Here is an 11,351-nt window from a genome sequence, read left to right on the forward strand (position 1 = left end):
CCAAGTCTTATTTTCGATGAAGGAAATATCTGTGAAAGTGAGTTATAGTCCCACTTTTAAAATCTAATATTTTTGGGATGAGAATACATGTAGGTTTTATAAATGATTTACAAAATAGACACAAGTACGTGAAACTACATTCTATGGTTGAATTATCGAAATCGACTATGCCCCTTTTTATTAAGTCTGGTAATCTAAGAATTAGGGAACAGACACCCTAATTGACGTGAATCTTAAAGATAGATCTATTGGGCCTAACAAACCCCATCCAAAGTACCGGATGCTTTAGTACTTCGAAATTTATATCATATTCGAAGGGTGTCCCGGAATGATGGGGATATTCTTATATATGCATCTTGATAATGTCGGTTACCAGGTGTTCACCATATGAATGATTTTTATCTCTATGTATGGGATGTGTATTGAAATATGAAATCTTGTGGTCTATTGTTACGATTTGATATATATAGGTTAAACCTATAACTCACCAACATTTTTTGTTGACGTTTAAAGCATGTTTATTCTCAGGTGAATACTAAGAGCTTCTGCTGTTGCATACTAAAATAAGGACAAGATTTGGAGTCCATGTTTGTATGATATTGTGTAAAAACTGCATTCAAGAAACATATGTCGATGTAATATATTTCTATTATAAACCATTATGTAATGGTCATGTGTAAACAGTATATTTTAGATTATCATTATTTGATAATCTACATAATTCTTTTAAAACTTTTATTGATAAAATAAAGGTTATGGTTGTTTTAAAAATGAATGCAGTCTTTGAAAAACGTCTCATATAGAGGTCAAAACCTCGCAACGAAATCAATTAATATGGAACATTTATAATCAATATGAACGGGACATTTCAGGTGGTATCCGAGCGTTGGTCTTAGAGAACCAGAAAATTTGCATTAGTGTGTCTTATCGAGTTTGTTAGGATGCATTAGTGAGTCTGGACTTCGACCGTGTTTTCTTTAAAAATGATTGCTTAACATTTTTGTTGGAAACTATATATTATTAACATGTAAATATTATGTGATATATTAATCTCTTAACATGTTTGATATTGTGTGATAGATGTCTACATCTAGCACAAATACCATTGACTCACCTAATAATAACGAAGAGTTGAATATATATTGGCAAGATTCACAAGTTCCCGAAGAACCGGAAGAAGAGGAAACGGAACCGGAAGAAGAGGAACCGGAAGAAGAGGAACCAGAAGAAGAGGAACCAGAAGAAGAAGAGGTTCCAGAGGGGGGAATAGTAGGAACCACAGAAAACCGATCAAATAAAAGAAAATCCTCAACCAATGGACCAAAGTTAATAATGGTCAATGGTGTTTCCGCTAAGGAAGCAAAATATTGGGAAAATTACCAATTTTCCGATGAATCGGATCCTGATGAGGATTCCGATGATGTTATAGAAATTACCCCGACCCAATTTAATGAGGCAAAAGAAAATAATAAGGGAAAAGGTATCAAAATAGAGAAATCTGATTCCGACCCCGATGAACTTTATATGTACCGTCAACACCCGTATTCTCAATATCATGACAATAACTCGGGAACCTCTAAACCACCAGGTTTTTCTAAACTAATATGGAAAATGACGGCTCGTATTAGAGGAACAACACATATCCCTAGAAAATTAGGAAAAAGAACCATGTCCGAAGAAGAAGAAACCAGTGATTCAGATTAGAGGGGTGTGAGCATGTTGTGTAATAAATGTGTTGCAGTGTGCTTGTACTTTTATGTTCTATGTAAAAATTGCTTGTATTGTTTGTTATTACGAATCTAATCCTTGTCTATTTTACAGTATAAAAACAAAATGGATGTTAAGGGTAGACAACCGAATATTTTAGAAGACCTACCAGAGGATATGATTGAGGAAATCTTGTCTAGAGTCGGTCAGAATTCATCAGTACATTTAGTTATGGCGAAATTAACTTGTCAAACATTTGAAAGACTTTCCAGAAATGCCTTAGTTTATAAAAAGCTTTCCTTTGATAGGTGGGGTATATCACATTGGGGAGACTTTAAGTTACACCGTGTTTTCTTTAAAGCGTTAAATGCGGGGAACCCAAATGCAATTTTACGCTACGGGTTAAAAAGCTATTTTGACTCAACATATCCCAACATAGGATTTCGTGAATTAGAAAGAGCTTCTAACATGCAACATAAAGAAGCATGTTATGCTTACGGGTTAGTGATGTTCGCTTCTTACCAAAGTGAGAAAAAGAACATCGGATTGCAGATTTTAAATAAAACTTTCCCATAAGTGACGGATTCAGTAGTTGGGGTGAGAAACAAGGTTTTTAGATTATTACGGGGCTGTTGGACATTACAAAACCCTCGTCCTTTTGACGACATTACAACATGCTGCCTAGCCAATGGTCATAACGGTTATTTTCCACAAGACCAAGGATGGGAAGTCGTCTTAGTAAAACCAGAATGCATGACATGTTTCTGGACTTATGAATTACGTGTCTTTATTTCCTTTGCTGAACAACTTGCGTATTAACTAGATTTATCTTCAAAAACTGTCCTGTATCATAGTGTACTATATTTCATGTTATATGTAATATAGCGAAGTTGTAAGTTTGAAGAATATTTGTATGTGATATATTATTATAATCAGTTTTTCATATAGAATTGTAGTAGTTGAATTGTATATTAGCTACTAAGTATGAACTTAACGGGTAGGTAGTACCCGAATTTAAACTTATAAAACGCTAATATGAAGAAAAAGCTTTTATAAATGAGTTCATATTATGCTACGAGATACTATTGACTACTCATAATATTCTGTATGATTAACTTGTTTCATTTGACTATTTTGAAGGAAATGGCACCGACTACTCGACACACCTTGAATATGAGCGAAGAGGAATTTCGTGCCTTTCTTGCTTCAAACATAGCCGCAATACAGGCCGCGCTACATACCAACAATAACTCTAAATCTAGCAATACAGCTAACGGCGCAAGAAATCGTGTAGGATGCTCCTACAAGGAATTTACTGCCTGCAAACCTTCAGAATTTGATGGGACCGAAGGACCAATCGGATTGAAATGGTGGACCGAGAAAGTTGAATCGGTGTTTGCCATAAGTAAGTGTGCTGAAGGAGACAAAGTGAAGTACGCTACGCATACCTTCACAGGTATTGCGTTAACATGGTGGAATACCTATCTAGAGCAAGTGGGACAAGATGCTGCTTACGCGCTACCGTGGTCAGCATTCAAGCACTTGATGAACGAGAAGTACCGTCCCAGAACTGTGGTCAATAAGCTCAATTCAGAACTTAGAGGGTTACAAACACAGGGATTCGATATTACTTCGTACGAAAGACGATTCACAGAATTGTGCCTATTGTGTCCAAGAGCGTTCGAAGATGAGGAAGAGAAGATCGACGCGTTTGTGAAAGGGTTACCGGAGAGAATCCAAGAAGATATAAGTTCACACGAGCCTGCCTCCATACAAAAGGCATGTAGAATGGCTCACAAACTAGTGAACCAGATTGAGGCCAACGTGAAGCTAGTCAAAAGAAAGTGGGAGGAAAACGGTGATAAGAGTCACCAATACAACAATAACTATCCCAACAATCGCAACATCAATTGCAACTACAACAAATGGCACAACAACAACAACAACAACAACTACAACAATCATCCCAACAACAATAATAACCGCAACAACAACAACAATCAGAAGCAGCTATGCCAAAGGTGTGAAACGTATCACTCGGGGTTCTGCACCAAATTTTGCAACAAGTGTAAAAGAAATGGTCATAGCGCGGTGAAGTGTGAGGTCTACGGACCAGGGGTTAACAGAACGAAAGGAACAAATGGTGTCGGAACGAGTAATGGCGGAGCAAGTAGTGTCGGAGCAAGTTATGCCAATTTAGTTTGTTATAAATGTTGAAAACTGGGCCACATTATTAGAAATTGCCCGAACCAGGAGAACACGAATGGACAAGGCCGCGGAAGAGTTTTCAATATTAATGCGGTAGAGGCACAGGAAGACCCGGAACTTGTTACGGGTACGTTTCTTATTGACAATAAATCTGCTTACGTTTTATTTGATTCGGGTGCGGATAGAAGCTATATGAGTAGAGATTTTTGTGCTAAATTAAGTTGTCCATTGACGCCGTTGGATAGTAAATTTTTACTCGAATTAGAAAACGGTAAATTAATTTCAGCAGATTATATATGCCGGAATCGAGAAATTAAACTGGGTTGCGAAATATTTAAGATTGATTTGATACCAGTAGAGTTAGGGAGTTTTGATGTAATAGTTGACATGGACTGGCTGAAGGAGATGAAAGCAGAGATCGTATGTTACAAAATGCAATTCGCATTGTACGAGAAGAAGGAGAACCCTTAATGGTGTACGGAGAAAAGGGCAACATGAAGCTACATCTTATTAGTAATTTAAAGGCACAAAAACTAATAAGAAAAGGTTGCTATGCTGTTCTAGCACACGTCGAGAAAGTACAAACTGAAGAAAAGAGCATCAATGATGTTCCCATCGCAAAAGAATTTCCCGATGTATTTCCGAAAGAATTACCGGGACTACCTCCACATCGATCTGTTGAATTTCAAATAGATCTTGTACCAGGAGCTACACCAATAGCTCGTGCTCCTTACAGACTCGCACCCAACGAGATGAAAGAACTGCAAAACTAACTTCAAGAACTATTAGAATGTGGTTTCATTCGACCAAGCACATCACCATGGGGAGCTCTTGTTTTGTTTGTCAAGAAGAAGGATGGTACATTTAGGTTGTGTATTGACTATAGAGAGTTGAATAAACTTACCATCAAAAACCGTTATCCACTGCCGAGAATTGATGACTTATTTGATCAACTACAAGGCTCGTCGGTTTATTCGAAAATCGATTTACGTTCTGGATATCATCAAATGCGAGTAAAGGAGGATGATATTCCAAAAACTGCTTTTAGGACGCGTTATGGTCATTACGAGTTTATGGTTATGCCGTTTGGATTGACTAACGCACCAGCTGTGTTCATGGACCTTATGAATCGAGTGTGTGGGCCATATCTTGACAAGTTTGTCATTGTTTTCATCGATGACATACTTATTTACTCAAAGAATGATCAAGAGCAAGAAGAACATTTGAGAAAAGTGCTAGAAGTATTGAGGAAAGAAAAATTGTACGCTAAGTTTTTAAAGTGTGCATTTTGGTTGGAAGAAGTTCAATTCCTCGGTCACATAGTGAACAAAGAAGGTATCCAGGTGGACCCGACAAAGATCGAAACCGTTGAAAAGTGGGAAACCCCAAAAACTCCGAAGCATATACGTCAATTTTTAGGATTGGCTGGTTACTACAGAAGATTCATCCAAGATTTCTCCAAAATAGCAAAACCCTTGACTGCATTAACGCATAAAGGGAAGAAATTTGAATGGAAGGATGAACAAGAGAAGGCGTTTTAGTTATTGAAGAAAAAGCTAACTACGGTACCTATATTGTCATTGCCTGAAGGGAATGATGATTTTGTGATTTATTGTGACGCATCAAAACAAGGTCTCAGTTGTGTATTAATGCAACGAACGAAGGTGATTGCTTATGCGTCTAGACAATTGAAGATTCACGAGCAAAATTATACGACCCACGATTTGGAATTGGGTGCTGTTGTTTTTGCATTAAAGACTTGGAGGCATTATTTATATGGGGTCAAAAGTATTATATATACCGACCACAAAAGTCTCCAACATATATTTAATCAGAAGCAACTGAATATGAGACAACGCAGGTGGATTGAACTGTTGAATGATTATGATTTTGAGATTCGATACCACTCAGGGAAGGCGAATGTGGTAGCTGACGCTTTGAGTAGAAAGGACAAAGAACCTATACGGGTAAAAGCTATGAATATAATTATTCGTACTAACCTTACTACTCAAATAAAGGAGGCGCAACAGGGGGTTGTAAAAGAAGGAAAGTTGAAGAATGAGATACCCAAAGGATCAGAGAAACATCTTAATATTCGGAAAGACGGAACCCGATATAGGGCTGATTGAATTTGGGTACCAAGGTTTGGAGATGTGAGAGAAATGGTACTTAAGGAAGCACATAAAACCAGATATTCAATACATCCCGGAGCGGGGAAGATGTATAAAGATCTCAAGAAACACTTTTGGTGGCCGGGTATGAAAGCCGATATTGCAAAATATGTAGGAGAATGTTTGACGTGTTCTAAGGTCAAAGCTGAACATCAGAAATCATCAGGTCTACTACAAGAACCTGAAATCCCGAAATGGAAATGGGAAAACATTACCATGGATTTCATTACTAAATTGCCAAGGACTACAAGTGGTTATGATACTATTTGGGTAATAGTTGATCGTCTCACCAAGTCAGCACACTTCCTGCCAATGAGAGAAGATGACAAAATGGAGAAGTTGGCGCGATTGTATTTGAAGGAGGTTGTCTCCAGACATGGAATATCCGTCTCTATTATCTCTGATAGGGATGGTAGATTTGTTTCAAGGTTCTGGCAGACGTTGCAACAAGCATTGGGGACTCGTCTAGACATGAGTACTGCCTATCATCCACAAATTGATGGGCAGAGCGAAAGGACGATACAAACGCTTAAAGACATGCTACGAGCATGTGTTATTGATTTCGGAAATAGTTGGGATCGACACCTACCGTTAACAGAATTTTCCTACAACAACAGTTATCATTCTAGTATTGAGATGGCGCAGTTTGAGGCACTTTATGGTAGAAAGTGCAGGTCTCTGATTTGTTAGAATGAAGTGGCGGATAGACAGATTACGGGTCCGGAGATAATACAAGAAACTACCGAGAAAATCATCCAAATTCAACAACGATTGAAAACCGCCCAGAGTCGACAAAAGAGCTACGCGGACAGTAAAAGAAAAGATATAGAGTTTGAAATTGGAGAAATGGTCATGCTTAAGGTTTCACCTTGTAAATGCATTGTTCGATTTGGTAAACGGGGGAAACTAAATCCAAGGTACATTGGACCATTCAAGATTATAGATCGTGTCGGACTAGTAGCTTACCAACTAGAGCTACCTCAACAACTCACGGCTGTACATTACACTTTCCACGTCTCGAATTTGAAGAAATGTTTTGCTAAAGAAGATCTCACTATTCCATTGGACCAAATCCAAATCAGTAAAAAACTTCAATTCATTGAAGAACCCGTCGAAATAATGGATCGTAAGGTTAAGAGACTTAAGCAAAACAAGATACCGATTGTTAAGGTTCAAGGGAATGCTCGTAGAGGACCCGAGTTCACCTGGGAGCATGAAGATCAGATGAAGAAGAAATACCCGCATCTATTTCCAGAAGATTCGTCAACACCTTCAACAGCATAAAATTTTGGGACGAAATTTATTTAACGGGTAGGTACTGTAGTGACCCGAACTTTTCCACGTTTATATATATTAATTGAGATTGATATTTACATGACTAAATATTTCCAACGTGTTAAGCAATCAAACTTGTTAAGACTTGATTAAATGAAATAAGTTTCATATAGACAATTGATCACCCAATTTGACCGGCGATTCACTAACGTTACAAATTTGTAAAAACTACATGTTGTGGTATATATAGACATATATATATATATATATATATATATATATATATATATATATATATATATATATATATATATATATATATATATGGTTGACATGAGATTATGATGAGTAAGTATCTCACTAAGTATATTAACAATGTGTGATATACATAAGAAATGAGATTACTAAGTTAAGAAACTCGAAATGATATATATAACGATTATCGTTATGATAACGTCTACTAAATACATATGTATCATATTAAGATATTGATACACTATATTTAACATGATAAAATGATATTTAAATATATCATTAAGTGTGTTAACAATGAACTACATATGTAAAAACAAGACTACTAACTCAAGAATTACGAAACGAGACTTATATGTAATGATTATCGTTGTAACGATATTTTAATGTATATATCATATTAAGAGATATTAATGTGATTACCCGGAGATTTCTGACCAAATTTAAACTTAATCTTTATATGATTTCGACACGATAAGCAAAGTCTATAATGTTGAGTCTCAAAAAGTTTGAACTGTGCAATTGACATTCAACCATCCCGACGATTCATGAACAAATGTTTGTAAATAAATATGTCTATATAAATATATATATTTAATATATAAATATAAGTGTATATATAATATTTTAAATTAATAAAATACACTTTAATCAATTGGAGTTAAAGATGTAAAATAATATATAGAATAATTAAGTTGCAATAAATATATATATGTATATATATGAATTCTATACATAAGTCATAATATATATATATTGTAATATATATAAAATTTATAAATATCAAATATTCAATATATGTTATTGTATAATGTATATTATACAATTAGTAAATATTATATAAATAATAAATTGTAATATTAATATATTAAATGTAATTACAAGTTGAAAATATAGTTGTTATAGTAATATCTTTATTACTTTCATTATTACTATTTATATTAATATTAATATCAATATCAGTATAATAAATATTATTAAAAATGGAAACATGTAGATTTTTATATCTTCATTATTATATTACTAAGTATTATTATTAGATATTATTATTTATAAAAATCATTAATTTAGCTATCATTTTTATTATTATAAAAATAATACAAATTATTATTATCATTAATATTATTATTAATATTATTATTATTATTAACATTTTTATTAATAACTATTATTATACTTGATATTAACATTATTATTATTATCTTAATATTATTAATAATATTAAAAGAATTATTATTATTATTATTATTATTATTATTATTATTATTATTATTATTATTATTATTATTATTATTATTATTATTATATTTACTAATTTATTATGTATTATATATATGAAATCAAATAACAAAATCCAATCGGTTTAACTTATCTATCGAATTATATAAGATTTGATTCCCTGTCTCTAAATTATTATCCACCAATTTCAACTCTATTACCAAACCAAGTTGTTACACATTGCTGTCATCTATCAAACACCTTTATCTATTATATCCCTTCTATATTATGCATATCTTAGATCTTGGATATATATACAAATACAACTCGATTAATCAATAACACCCACTTGATAACAACTCCATTACCATAACATTATATTGATAGTATTTTCTCTCTGTTCCATTTGAAATTGATATGGTTAGCCGAGAACAAACCAATACAACACCATGAGGCACCATCAAGCTTCTTCGACCATTCGAACCTAAGTACTTCTTGTATCCTTGTTCTTTATTGCTACAACAACTCTACACTTGTACATCACCTGAGAACCACCATCTTTTATGTTCGAGATCACAATTTCATCACCACAAAACTTTCTGTTTTATTTATGACGCATCTCAAAACACCATGAAAACCATGTAAGTCTTCTGTTGTGCTAACCAGTCCGAATATCCACAACCACCATTTCCTGCTACTCACCTGCATACCATCGTGAACACCACAACCACAGACCATCATAACAAACTCATGAATTAACAAACTCATTTACCCTTTTTTACTCTTTACGTTTTTGGGCTGAGAATACATGTAAATGCTTTATTAACTATTTTACAATATTTATATGCGTGAGTTTCATTTGCTCCCTTTTACTCTTTACATTTTTGGGCTGAGAATACATGCAAATGTTTTATTAACTGTTTTACAATAATTATATGCGTGAGTTCATTTGCTCCCTTTTTACTCATTACATTTTTGGGCTGAGAATACATGCAAATGCTTTATTAACTGCTTTACAATATTTATATGCGTGAGTTTCATTTGCTCCCTTTTACTCTTTACGTTTTGGGCTGAGAATACATGCAAATGCTTTATTAACTGTTTTACAATATTTATATGCGTGAGTTTCATTATTCCCTTTTTAAATGCTTTTGCAATATATATTTTTGGGACTGAGAATGCATGCGCTTTTAATAAATGTTTTACGAAATAGACACAAGTGATCGAAACTACATTATATGATTGAATGATCAAAATCGAATATGCCCCTTTTTATTAAGTCTGGTAATCTAAGAATTAGGGAACAGACACCCTAATTGACGCGAACTCTAAAGATAGATCTATCGGGCCCAACAAGCCCCATCCAAAGTACCGGATGCTTTAGTACTTCGAAATTTATATCATGTCCAAAGGAGGATCCTGGAATGATGGGGATATTCATATATGCATATTGTTAATGTCGGTTACCAGGTGTTCAATCTATATGAATGATATTTTTGTCTCTATGCATGGGACGTATGTTTATGAGAAATGGAAATATGAAATCTTGTGGTCTATTAAAATTATGAAATGATTATTTATGTTAAACTAATGAACTCACCAACCTTTTGGTTGACACTTGAAAGCATGTTTATTCTCAGGTACGAAAGAAATCTTCCGCTGTGCTTTTGCTCATTTTAGAGATATTACTTGGAGTTATTTCATGACATATTTCAAAACACGTTGCATTCGAGTAGTTGAGTTCATCAAGATTATTACTAAGTCAATTATAGTTGGATATGTTAGGGTATGGAATGCATGCCGTCAACTTTTGGTGTAATAAAGTTTGTCTTTTAAAAACGAATGCAATGTTTGTAAAAATGTATCATATAGAGGTCAAGTACCTCGCGATGTAATCAACTGTTGTGAATCGTTTATAATCGATATGGGCTTCGTCTGGATGGATTAGGACGGGTCTTTACAGTTAGTATCAGAGCGGTGGTTTTAGTGAACCGGGTCTGCATTAGTGTGTCTAACTGATAAGTCGTTAGGATGCATTAGTGAGTCTGGACTTTGACCGTGTCTGCATGTCAAAAGTTTTGCTTATCATTTTGTGTCGAAAATTTCCTGTTTATCATTCTTAGAGAATCACTTGCTTATCATCCTTAGTCTAGACACATCTTATTGCATTAATTGCATGATTAGTGTATAGACAAAAAAATTTATATCTTAGCATATCTGCTAATTCATATCTTAGCATACCTGTTATTGTTATCGATGCCTGACAGCTTCCGTAGATTCCTCCGTAACTTATGGGATTTTAGTATTATATATGCATATGTAAATTATGTACTGCAGGGTACTAATCTATATCCTATAATCTATTTCTTATCGAAAATCCTTCATCTGATAGTACGGGATGAATCCCTAAACTAGTTTGAGTCCCTCAAATTCCGATAACTATTCCGATAGTTATTCCGACAGCTATTCCGACATAGATGTTCACCTAAGCTCCGAAAACAGCATCATGGGCATGAATCA

The sequence above is a fragment of the Rutidosis leptorrhynchoides genome, chromosome 4 (assembly GCF_046630445.1).
Source record: "Rutidosis leptorrhynchoides isolate AG116_Rl617_1_P2 chromosome 4, CSIRO_AGI_Rlap_v1, whole genome shotgun sequence".
NCBI classification, from domain to species: Eukaryota; Viridiplantae; Streptophyta; class Magnoliopsida; order Asterales; family Asteraceae; genus Rutidosis; species Rutidosis leptorrhynchoides.